Source organism: Taudactylus pleione, unplaced genomic scaffold (genome assembly GCF_031769625.1).
Source record: "Taudactylus pleione unplaced genomic scaffold, aTauple2 ptg001337l, whole genome shotgun sequence".
Classification (NCBI taxonomy): Eukaryota; Metazoa; Chordata; class Amphibia; order Anura; family Myobatrachidae; genus Taudactylus; species Taudactylus pleione.
The window spans coordinates 1056664-1071394 of NW_028285737.1; positions in this window are offsets into that span (position 1 = coordinate 1056664).

Below are 14731 nucleotides of genomic sequence, written 5' to 3' on the forward strand. Positions count from 1 at the left end.
TCCCCCACCACACGCGCTATCCCTATACTATATACAGACCCCACCACATGTACTATCCCTATACTATATACAGACCCTCCCCCACCACACGCGCTATCCCTATACTATATACAGACCTCCCCCACCACACACGCTATCCCTATACTATATACAGACCCTCCCCCACCACACGCGCTATCCCTATACTATATACAGACCCTCCCCCACCACACGCGCTATCCCTATACTATATACAGACCCCACCACATGTACTATCCCTATACTATATACAGACCCTCCCCCAACACACGCGCTATCCCTATACTATATACAGACCCTCCCCCACCACAAGCACTATCCCTATACAATATACAGACCCTCCCCCACCACACACGCTATCCCTATACTATATACAGACCCTAACCCAACACACGCGCTATCCCTATACTATATACAGACCCTCCCCCCACCACACGCGCTATCCCTATACTATATACAGACCCTCCCCCCACCACACGCACTATCCCTATACTATATACAGACCCTCCCCCCACCACATGTACTATCCCTATACTATATACAGACCCTCCCCCACCACACGCACTATCCCTATACTATATACAGACCCTCCCCCCACCACATGTACTATCCCTATACTATATACAGACCTCCCCCACCACACGCGCTATCCCTATACTATATACAGACCCTCCCCCCACCACATGTACTATCCCTATACTATATATAGACCCTCCCCCAACACACGCGCTATCCCTATACTATATACAGACCCTCCCCCACCACAAGCACTATCCCTATACTATATACAGACCCTCCCCCACCACACACGCTATCCCTATACTATATACAGACCCTCCCCCACCACACTCACTATCCCTATACTATATACAGACCCTCCCCCACCACACACGCTATCCCTATACTATATACAGACCCTCCCCCACCACACATACTATCCCTATACTATATACAGACCCTCCCCCAACACACGCGCTATCCCTATACTATATACAGACCTCCCCCACCACACGTGCTATCCCTATACTATATACAGACCCTCCCCCACCACACGGGCTATCCCTATACTATATACAGACCCTCCCCCACCATACGGGCTATCCCTATACTATATACAGACCCTCCCCCTACCAGACGCGCTATCCCTATACTATATACAGACCCCACCACACGCGCTATCCCTATACTATATAGACCCCACCACACGCGCTATCCCTATACTATAGACAGACCCCACCACACGTGCAATCCCTATACTATATACAGACCCTCCCCCACCACACGCTATCCCTATACTATATACAGACCCTCCCCCACCACACGCGCTATCCCTATACTATATACAGACCCTCCCCCACCACACGCGCTATCCCTATACTATATACAGACCCTCCCCCACCACACGTACTATCCCTATACTATATACAGACCCTCCCCCACCACACGCGCTATCCCTATACTATATACAGACCCTCCCCCACCACACGCGCTATCCCTATACAATATACAGACCCTCCCCCCACCACACACGCTATCCCTATACTATATACAGACCCACCCCCAACACGCGCTATCCCTATACTATATACAGACCCTCCCCCACCACAAGCACTATCCCTATACTATATACAGACCCTCCCCCACCACACGCGCTATCCCTATACTATATACAGACCCTCCCCCACCACACGCGCTATCCCTATACTATATACAGACCCTCCCCCACCACCCGCGCTATCCCTATACTATATACAGACCTCCCCCACCACACACGCTATCCCTATACTATATACAGACCCCACCACACGCGCTATCCCTATACTATATACAGACCCTCCCCATCACACGCACTATCCCTATACTATATACAGACCCTCCCCCACCACATGCGCTATCCCTATACTATATACAGACCTCCCCCACCACACGCACTAGCCCTATACTATATACAGACCCTCCCCCACCACACGCGCTATCCCTATACTATATACAGACCCTCCCCCACCACACGCGCTATCCCTATACTATATACAGACCCTCCCCCACCACACGCGCTATCCCTATACTATATACAGACCCTCCCCCCACCACATGCGCTATCCCTATACTATATACAGACCCTCCCCCACCACACGCGCTATCCCTATACTATATACAGACCCTCCCCCACCACACGCGCTATCCCTATACTATATACAGACCCTCCCCCACCACAAGTGCTATCCCTATACTATATACAGACCCTCCCCCACCACACGCGCTATCCCTATACTATATACAGACCCTCCCCCACCACACGCGCTATCCCTATACTATATACAGACCCTCCCCCTCCACAAGCGCTATCCCTATACTATATACAGACCCTCCCCCACCACAAGCACTATCCCTATACTATATACAGACCCTCCCCCACCACACGTGCTATCCCTATACTATATACAGACCCCACCACACGCGCTATCCCTATACTATATACAGACCTCCCCCACCACACGCGCTATCCCTATACTATATACAGACCCCACCACACGCGCTATCCCTATACTATATACAGACCCTCCCCCACCACACGCGCTATCCCTATACTATATACAGACCCTCCCCCACCACACGCGCTATCCCTATACTATATACAGACCCTCCCCCAACACGCACTATCCCTATACTATATACAGACCCTCCCCCACCACACGCACTATCCCTATACTATATACAGACCCTCCCCACCACACGCACTATCCCTATACTATATACAGACCCTCCCCCAACACACGCGCTATCCCTATACCATATACAGACCCTCCCCCACCACAAGCACTATCCCTATACTATATACAGACCCTCCCCCACCACACACGCTATCCCTATACTATATACAGACCCTAACCCAACACACGCGCTATCCCTATACTATATACAGACCCTCCCCCCACCACACTCGCTATCCCTATACTATATACAGACCCTAACCCAACACACGAGCTATCCCTATACTATATACAGACCCTCCCCCCACCACACGCGCTATCCCTATTCTATATACAGACCCTCCCCCACCACACGCACTATCCCTATACTATATACAGACCCTCCCCCCACCACATGTACTATCCCTATACTATATACAGACCCTCCCCCAACACACGCGCTATCCCTATACTATATACAGACCCTCCCCCACCACACGCGCTATCCCTATACTATATACAGACCCTCCCCCCACCACATGTACTATCCCTATACTATATACAGACCCTCCCCCAACACACGCGCTATCCCTATACTATATACAGACCCTCCCCCCACCACACGCGCTATCCCTATACTATATACAGACCCTCCCCCACCACACGCACTATCCCTATACTATATACAGACCCTCCCCCCACCACATGTACTATCCCTATACTATATACAGACCTCCCCCACCACACGCGCTATCCCTATACTATATACAGACCCTCCCCCCACCACATGTACTATCCCTATACTATATATAGACCCTCCCCCAACACACGCGCTATCCCTATACTATATACAGACCCTCCCCCACCACAAGCACTATCCCTATACTATATACAGACCCTCCCCCACCACACACGCTATCCCTATACTATATACAGACCCTCCCCCACCACACTCACTATCCCTATACTATATACAGACCCTCCCCCACCACACACGCTATCCCTATACTATATACAGACCCTCCCCCACCACACATACTATCCCTATACTATATACAGACCCTCCCCCAACACACGCGCTATCCCTATACTATATACAGACCTCCCCCACCACACGTGCTATCCCTATACTATATACAGACCCTCCCCCACCACACGGGCTATCCCTATACTATATACAGACCCTCCCCCACCATACGGGCTATCCCTATACTATATACAGACCCTCCCCCCACCAGACGCGCTATCCCTATACTATATACAGACCCCACCACACGCGCTATCCCTATACTATATAGACCCCACCACACGCGCTATCCCTATACTATAGACAGACCCCACCACACGTGCTATCCCTATACTATATACAGACCCTCCCCCACCACACGCTATCCCTATACTATATACAGACCCTCCCCCACCACACGCGCTATCCCTATACTATATACAGACCCTCCCCCACCACACGCGCTATCCCTATACTATATACAGACCCTCCCCCACCACACGTACTATCCCTATACTATATACAGACCCTCCCCCACCACACGCGCTATCCCTATACTATATACAGACCCTCCCCCACCACACGCGCTATCCCTATACAATATACAGACCCTCCCCCCACCACACACGCTATCCCTATACTATATACAGACCCACCCCCAACACGCGCTATCCCTATACTATATACAGACCCTCCCCCACCACAAGCACTATCCCTATACTATATACAGACCCTCCCCCACCACACGCGCTATCCCTATACTATATACAGACCCTCCCCCACCACACGCGCTATCCCTATACTATATACAGACCCTCCCCCACCACCCGCGCTATCCCTATACCATATACAGACCTCCCCCACCACACACGCTATCCCTATACTATATACAGACCCCACCACACGCGCTATCCCTATACTATATACAGACCCTCCCCATCACACGCGCTATCCCTATACTATATACAGACCCTCCCCCACCACATGCGCTATCCCTATACTATATACAGACCTCCCCCACCACACGCACTAGCCCTATACTATATACAGACCCTCCCCCACCACACGCGCTATCCCTATACTATATACAGACCCTCCCCCACCACACGCGCTATCCCTATACTATATACAGACCCTCCCCCACCACACGCGCTATCCCTATACTATATACAGACCCTCCCCCACCACACGCGCTATCCCTATACTATATACAGACCCTCCCCCACCACACGCGCTATCCCTATACTATATACAGACCCTCCCCCACCACAAGTGCTATCCCTATACTATATACAGACCCTCCCCCACCACACGCGCTATCCCTATACTATATACAGACCCTCCCCCACCACACGCGCTATCCCTATACTATATACAGACCCTCCCCCTCCACAAGCGCTATCCCTATACTATATACAGACCCTCCCCCACCACAAGCACTATCCCTATACTATATACAGACCCTCCCCCACCACACGTGCTATCCCTATACTATATACAGACCCCACCACACGCGCTATCCCTATACTATATACAGACCTCCCCCACCACACGCGCTATCCCTATACTATATACAGACCCCACCACACGCGCTATCCCTATACTATATACAGACCCTCCCCCACCACACGCGCTATCCCTATACTATATACAGACCCTCCCCCACCACACGCGCTATCCCTATACTATATACAGACCCTCCCCCACCACACGCGCTATCCCTATACTATATACAGACCCTCCCCCAACACGCACTATCCCTATACTATATACAGACCCTCCCCCACCACACGCACTATCCCTATACTATATACAGACCCTCCCCACCACACGCACTATCCCTATACTATATACAGACCCTCCCCCAACACACGCGCTATCCCTATACCATATACAGACCCTCCCCCACCACAAGCACTATCCCTATACTATATACAGACCCTCCCCCACCACACACGCTATCCCTATACTATATACAGACCCTAACCCAACACACGCGCTATCCCTATACTATATACAGACCCTCCCCCCACCACACTCGCTATCCCTATACTATATACAGACCCTAACCCAACACACGAGCTATCCCTATACTATATACAGACCCTCCCCCCACCACACGCGCTATCCCTATTCTATATACAGACCCTCCCCCACCACACGCACTATCCCTATACTATATACAGACCCTCCCCCCACCACATGTACTATCCCTATACTATATACAGACCCTCCCCCAACACACGCGCTATCCCTATACTATATACAGACCCTCCCCCACCACACGCGCTATCCCTATACTATATACAGACCCTCCCCCACCACACGCACTATCCCTATACTATATACAGACCCTCCCCCCACCACATGTACTATCCCTATACTATATACAAACCTCCACCCCCACACGCGCTATCCCTATACTATATACAGACCCTCCACCCACCACAAGTACTATCCCTATACTATATATAGACCCTCCCCCAACACACGCGCTATCCCTATACTATATACAGACCCTCCCCCACCACACGCGCTATCCCTATACTATATACAGACCCTCCCCCACTACAAGCACTATCCTTATACTATATACAGACCCTCCCCCACCACACACGCTATCCCTATACTATATACAGACCCTCCCCCACCACACTCACTGTCCCTATACTATATACAGACCCTCCCCCACCACACACGCTATCCCTATACTATATACAGACCCTCCCGCACCACACATACTATCCCTATACTATATACAGACCCTCCCCCACCACACGCGCTATCCCTATACTATATACAGACCTCCCCCACCACACTTGCTATCCCTATACTATATACAGACCCTCCCGCACCACACGGGCTATCCCTATACTATATACAGACCCTCACCCACCATACGGGCTATCCCTATACTATATACAGACCCTCCCCCCACCAGACGCGCTATCCCTATACTATATACAGACCCCACCACACGCGCTATCCCTATACTATATAGACCCCACCACACGCGCTATCCCTATACTATATACAGACCCCACCATACGTGCTATCCCTATACTATATACAGACCCTCCCCCACCACACGCTATCCCTATACTATATACAGATCCTCCCCCACCACACACGCTATCCTTATACTATATACAGACCCTCCCCCACCACACGCACTATCCTTATACTATATACAGACCCTCCCCCACCACACGCGCTATCCCTATACTATATACAGACCCTCCCCCACCACACGCGCTAACCCTATACAATATACAGACCCTCCCCACCACACGCGCTATCCCTATACTATATACAGACCCTCCCCCACCACACGCGCTATCCCTATACTATATACAGACCCCACCACACTTGCTATCCCTATACTATATACAGACCCTCCCCCACCACACGCGCTATCCCTATACTATATACAGACCCTCCCCCACCACACGCGCTATCCCTATACTATATACAGACCCTCCCCCACCACACATGCTATCCCTATACTATATACAGACCCTCCCCCACCACACGCACTATCCCTATACTATATACAGAACCTCCCCCACCACACGCGCTTTCCCTATACTATATACAGACCCTCCCCCACCACACGCGCTATCCCTATACTATATACAGTCCCTCCCCCACCACACATACTATCCCTATACTATATACAGACCCTCCCCCACCACACGCACTATCCCTATACTATATAAAGACCCTCCCCCACCACATGTACTATCCCTATACTATATACAGACCTCCCCAACACACGCGCTATCCCTATACTATATACAGACCCTCCCCCACCACACACGCTATCCCTATACTATATACAGACCCTCCCCCACCACATGCGCTATCCCTATACTATATACAGACCTCCCCCACCACACGCGCTCTCTCTATACTATATACAGACCTCCCCCAACACACGCACTATCCCTATACTATATACAGACCCTCCCCCCCACCACACTCGCTATCCCTGTCCTATATACAGACCCTCCCCCACCACACGTGCTATCCCTATACTGTATACAGACCTCCCCCAACACACGCACTATCCCTATACTATATACAGACCCTCCCCCAACACACGCGCTATCCCTATACTATATACAGACCCTCCCCCACCACACGCGCTATCCCTATACTATATACAGACCCTCCCCCAACACCACAGGTAATATCCCTATACTATATACAGACCCTCCCCCACCACAAGCACTATCCCTATACTATATACAGACCCTCCATCACCACATGCACTATCCCTATACTATATACAGACCCTCCCCATCACCACACGCGCTATCCCTATACTATATACAGACCCATCACACGCACTATCCCTATACTATATACAGACCCTCCCCTTATCAGCTGCTTCCTCCCTGCATCTTCTTTTTACCTTTTCTCATTTAAATAATCTTGACAGAAACAAGAAGTTTGCTTGGTTGATAATAGGCTTTATTATCGTACTAGTGAATAGACCATAGCATTGTATGACACGTCTCTATAGTTATTTCATTTATGTATTCACTATATATAAAAATAAATAAATGACAGAAAATAAAATAAAACAGAAGTTGCAGCGTCTTCCATTAGTCACTGTGCAACCTACAGTACACAATATAGAGTGATTATACACCATAGGCCAGCAATGTATGTAACTTACAGAGAGAGAACAGAGACTATAGGGGGTATATTAATTAAAGTGCAGGTTTTTAGAAGTGGAGATGTTGCCCATAGCAACCAGATTCTAGATATTATCTTCTAGAAGGTGCAAGATAAATGATAAGTAGAATCTGATTGGATGCTACGGGCAACAGCTCCACTTCTAAAAACCTGCACTTTAGTAAATACACCCCCAGGAGTCTAAAAACATTCTAACATTGAAGGTGTTAAATGTCCAACATCATATTAAACGGTCACCAACACAGACTTTTTTACAAAAAAATATTGTACACAAAATATGTTATTAAAAAGCGCCAAAAAATTGAAAAAGTTGCATGGAGCATTACACTGCACCAATCACTTTGGACATTCCACTATAAAGGTATGTGTATTTGTTTTTTTCATTGTGTTCTTGATAAAAGTCATGTGAGACTGAAACGTTGAACAAGGCAGACACAGTTGTCAAGTTTGATTCTTTCATTTCATCAGACCTGTGAGTGCCGCCTTTCCATTTCTACATATTATATATACATACTGTATATATTTTACACGGAATCCATAACTGCGCATAGTGGTGGCTTCAACTTTTAAAAAACATTAAATTTATGTTTTTGAATGTTTTTCAATTAAGTAAGAATTATACACTTGATCGTGTACGATGCCTTTTTGTTTTTGCCTTTTTAATATGTAATTTGCGATAATCTTTGGACAAAGTTACAACCCCTCCTTAACCACGTACAACAAAAAAGGAGAGTTATGGTAAAACTTACCCTTGTTAACTATCTTTCTTCGAAGTCCATAGGGTCCACAGGGGAGACAATGGGGTGTAGGTGGGACTTGGAGGACCGGACACCAATAGCAAAGCTTTTTCAATCCCAGGATGCTCTGGTCCTTCTCCCTATACCCCACCAACAGCCTGAGGGCAACTCAGTTTTTTAACAAGCCCAAGGCAGGAGCAGGATAGGAGAGAAGACTGGTACACTGTAGAATCACACTCTCACACAGAGAAGGAAACAAGTGACCAAGAGAAGAAACCCATAGAAGCCAGGTGCATTAGGGCGGGTGCCCTGTGGTCCCTATGGACTTTGAAGAAAGAGTGTTAACAAGGGTAAGTTTTACCATAGCTCTCCTTTTCTTCTTCGGAGTCCATAGGGCTCCACATGGGAGACAATGGGGATATCCCAAAGCAGTTGTTCAAGCGCGGGGACGCTCCTGAGGTGAGAGAAGAACCTGGTGTCCGAAGGAAGCATCCTAAGAGGCAAATGTTCAAAGGCATAAAACCTAAGTAAGGTGTGGACAGAAGACCACGTGGTCGCCTTGCATAGCTGTTCAACAAAGGTGCCACACCTGGCTGCCCACAAGGGACCCACAGAGCGAATAGAATGAGCAGATACTGTAGCCGGCACAGGAAGGCCCATCTGGGTGTAAGCCTGTGAGATAGTCATGCGAAGCCATGTGGCCAGAGTCTGTTTGTTAGCTGGCCATCCAATCTTGTGGAATCCATATAAGGTGAAGAGGGAGTCCGATTTCCTGATGGAACTAGTATGGTCCATGTAGATCTTCGGACCACGGACTCACCTGCTGAGAGGTCTGGTGATTGAAAGACCGGAACCACATTTTCCTCATTAAGGTGGAAACGAGAAACCAGCATGGAAAGGAAGCCCGGGCGCACTCTAAGAACAGCCCTGTCCTGATCAAAGATTAAAAAGGGGGAGCGACATGAAAGCGCCCCTAAATCCGATACCCTACGGGCAGATTCTATAGCCAGAAGAAACAGAACATTTATAGTGCACCACTTGATATCCACTTATTCCAGGGGGTTTGAATGGAGGTTCCTGAAGTGCGTGGAGAGCCATTGACAAATCCCATGGAGCCACAGGAGGGACAAAGGGAGGTTGTATATGTAGAACACCTTGTAGGAAGGTGTGAACATCAGGTAGAGGAGCAATTATGCGCTGGAACCAGATGGATAAAGCAGATACCTACACTTTCAGAAATGCTAGGCGGAGGCCTAGATCCAATCCAGCCTGAAGAGAGGCAAGAATTCTAGACACCTTAAAAACCTGGAGGTCATAGTTTCTTGGAGCACACCATTGGAAATATGTATGCCATATTCTGTGATAAATCCTGGCTGATGCTGGTTTACGGGCCCTGAGCATGGTTTGGACCACAGTGCTGGAAAATCCCTTAGCCGTTAGGAGAGATGACTCAAGAGCCAAACCGTTAAAGAAAGGCGGGCCAGGTCCAGATGTAGACAGGGACCCTGAGACAACAGGTCTGGTCGTAAAGGAAGTTGATGAGGAACTTCTATGGAGAGACTTTGAAGATGGCATCTGGGTCAAGCCAGAGCTACCAACAGGACTGTGCCCCCTTCCTGTTTGAAGTTCTGAAGAACTCGAGGAAGAAGGGAGATTCTCCAATCGCCATTCTTCCTCGAGTTCTTCGGAAGAGGTACGCCAAGTGGCAGGTCCACCTCACAGATAATGTTTCCACAAAGGCCGAATTGGGGTCCATTGCCCTGGCTCCATACACTGGACGTTTTTGGTAGTGTCGTGAGGCCATGAGGTCCACACCTGGTAGACCCCATTTGTCCACAAGAAGCTGAAAGACTTCTGGATGTAGAGATCACCCCCCTGCATGCACGTCGTGAAGGTTGAGGAAATCCGCATCCCAATTGATAATTCCTGGGATGAACACTACGAATATGGCCGGGAGATGGCGTTCAGCCCATGTGAGAATGTGGGACACTTCTGCCATTGCTGTCCGACTTCGAGTGCCTCCTTGGTGATTGAGGTAGGCCACTGCCGTGGCATTGTTGGACTGTACTTGTACTGGCCTGCCCTGAAGAATATCCTGAGCCAGAGTGAGAGCTCCGTAGATGGCTCGGAGTTCCAGGACATTGATAGACAAGATTGCCTTGGCTGGAGTCCAGCGTCCTTGTAAGGCGTGCTGGCCAGCACTGCGCCCCACCCGCGAAGGCTTGCATCCATGGTGAGGAGTGCCCAGTCCGGGATCCAAAAGGAGCTTCCCTTGTTTAAGTGGGACATCTGTAACCACCAGGCTAGGGACAGGTGAACCTCCGGGGAGTGGCCAATCATCTGGAATCTGAGCAGATGGGGCAGCCTGTTCCACCTGGAGAGGATCAGGTGTTGTAGGAATTGACTCAGCAACTGTGTAGTAGTCTGCGCACCCGGTGCTGTAATGCTGAGATTTTGTCTGCTGTTAGGAAGATTCTCTGAACCTGAGAGTCCAGAAGGGCTCTCAGATGTACCTATCTTTGAGAAGGTGTCCAGGAAGACTTTTTCCAGTTGATCAGCCAATCGTGCATTTGTAGAAAGGCAATGGTTACCTGTAGATGGCGGTGGAGAATTTCTGGGGAGCTGGCCAACAGCAAGAGATCGTCGAAGTATGGGAGCAGTCTAATCCTGTGACGAAAAAAAGATAGGCCACCATAACTAACATGATTTTGGTAAAGAACTGGGAAGCCGTAGAAAGACCAAAAGGCAGAGCTTGAAATTGGTAATGTTGCTGTAGTATAGTAAACCGGAGATATTGTTGATGAGAAGACGCTATAGGTACATGTAGCTAAGCGTCCTGAATGTCCAGAGGCAACATAATGTCCCCAGGCTCCATAGTCAGGAGAACAGAGCAGAGGGTTTTCAAATGAAACCCGGGTACCCTGATAAACCTGTTCAGAGACTTGAGATTGAGGATAGTTCAAAAGCCCAACGGGTCTTATCGGCCTAAGAAAAGGATAGAATAATAGCCTTTCACTCACTGTGAGGTGACCGGAATTATTACTCTTGAGAGCAGTAAGCACTGAATGGCCTTTTGGAGCAGCAGGGCCTTGCTTGGGTCCGATGGATGTCCTGTGCAAAAGAACTGCTCAGGGGGTCGCCTCAAGAAGGAGAGGGCATATCTTACCCAGGCATCCGATGTGGTCTGACGCCAGAACTGGGTGAATTCAAAAAGTTGGTCTCCCAGGGGAGAAGCCCACCCCGTCAGGCTGAAGGCTTGTCCTCCGGTTTGGTAGGTGGATGTCTAGTAGCCCAGGTCTGTTTGGCTTGAGGCTTGGAGGCCTTAGTTGATGCCTGATGCCTTGGAAAGGATTGACCTTTAGCTTTTCCTTGAGGACGAAAGGATGACATCCGAGGTTTCGCATTATGGAGCGGATTCAGACCCGCTCGCTAGATGTGTTCGCACTCAGCCGCCAGCTTCTAATATATGCATAGGCTGCGATCGCACAGTAAGACATTAGTATGCCCACTATGTCTTAGCGTGCAATGGCAGTGCAATCGCAAGCCAGTCTTATGACGCCCCCTTTCCCTTCGCAGCACACATCATCTCCAGGAGGTGTATGCAAAATCTGAAACATCAAATGTCATCGGAGCCCCTCGCAACACTTGTGGTTGACCCTACACCGCCGCAAGCACTGCGATCCCTGCTGTGTGAAATACAACCAGGTGACGTGTACAATGACGCTCCATGTTAATTTTGCATGCCCATGAAATGCCGTTAGAACGCACAGGCACACCTGCATTCGCACATTCACTCCCCATTTTCATGGACCAGCCTGTCACCACCCACAAACTTACTGTCACTCATGCTGGCAAGCTGTCTATGGCTGCTGTGCGATCGCTTCCCAATCGCATAGACTGGCTCACGTACGCATACGCAGATTGCGAAAATTGGCCAGCTGCGAGCGTATGCAGCCTTGCAAGTGGGTCTGAATTGGGCCCTATATGCAGAGAGCAAGAACGCCGTCTTGGAAGCTGCCAAGGTAGTCACAAATTTGTCCAATTCTGGGCCAAACAGGATATCCCAGAAGGCAGAGACTCCAATGTCTCTTTAGAGTCTGAATCTGCCTTCCATGAGCGGAGCCAAACAATACGGTGGGCTACTACGGAAGTGGCAGATGCTACACCAGTATCCAGAGCCGCTTCACCTAAATAGGAGGCTGCATCTCTAATGTGAGATATGTAGGACAGCTGTTCCCTCGAAGCATCAGAGGGAAATTTATCTTTTAGGGCCTCTGCCAGAATACTCAATGGCTTTTGCCACCAAGGCCGTAGCCCTAGCAGGATGAGTAATAGCTCCTGTAACAGAGTATATAGATTTTAGACAAGCTACCATCCTTCTATCTGTAGGCTTCTTCAAGGAGGTTGCAGTATGGATAGGTGAGGTAGTGTTCTTAACCAGACGTGTCACATGGGAATCCACTGCTGGGGGAACTTCCCATTTACTGCAAATCACTAGATGGAAGAGGGAACTTAAACTTTTAGGCAGCTGAAACCTTTTAGTGGGCATATTCCATGCCTCACTCATATGATCAGATAGCTGATCCGAGTGAGGAAACTGTCAAAACTAAAATAGTGGCCCTTTTGCCTTAGGAGTGGGTTCTGCCTCTTCTATTTGAAGGATACATTTTACAGCTCTCACAAGTGCAGGTATATTTAACTTGGAGGGGTGCTCCTCCTCTCCCAATGTGGAGTCAGAGTGAGAGAGATCTGCGTCTTCTGCCTACCCAGATGATAATTCAGAATCTGACAGCTGGGTGGACTGGGAAGATAACACAGCACACTTACTAGGTTTACTAGGTCTTACCTTTTGCAGCATTTGTTGAAAAGCTGTAGAGGTATTAACCAGACTCTGCACTGAGGTAGAAAATGCATCTACCCATGGAGAGGCAAAGGATTTGCAGAGAGTACCTGTTGTGCCCATCCCATAGGGGAGCTACCACAGGGACCGCTAGGTGGTCCACAATTTTTGCCAGCACCTGTGATAAAGTAGCCCAGGGTGGGTCCTGAGGAGAGGACACCTGGTCTGATGGGCCCGGGGCAGTATAACAAGATACACAAAGACCATCCTGAATGAGGTCCTCTGAAGCTAAGCCCACTGAGCAGGACATACAAGACAGCAGAGTGGAAGCAGCAGGCTGCTTGTTATTCTTGCCTCTGCCAGACATAGCTGCAAGAATAATGTAACACACAATATGGCACAGTGCAGTGAGCAACCCAGATGTATGTGCAATATGGCACAGTGTAGTGCGCAACAGCGATATATAGTATGATAGCCATCACAAATATAGGGAGATGTGAGGTACAATGAATCCCCTATACCTTAGTATGCCAGGGTTATAGTGGAATAAAGGGAAAGGTATAAGCTGACAAGTCATATGAAGAAAGAAAACAGACACCAGCACTAGCACACGTCACATACAATGCAGAGTATACAATATAACTGCAGTGGGCACTAAAATCAATTGCACAGACCGCAGTGGCTGGTAGGATATAGTGCTGTATAACCTGAGCCTTGGGAGAGGTATACAGGGACA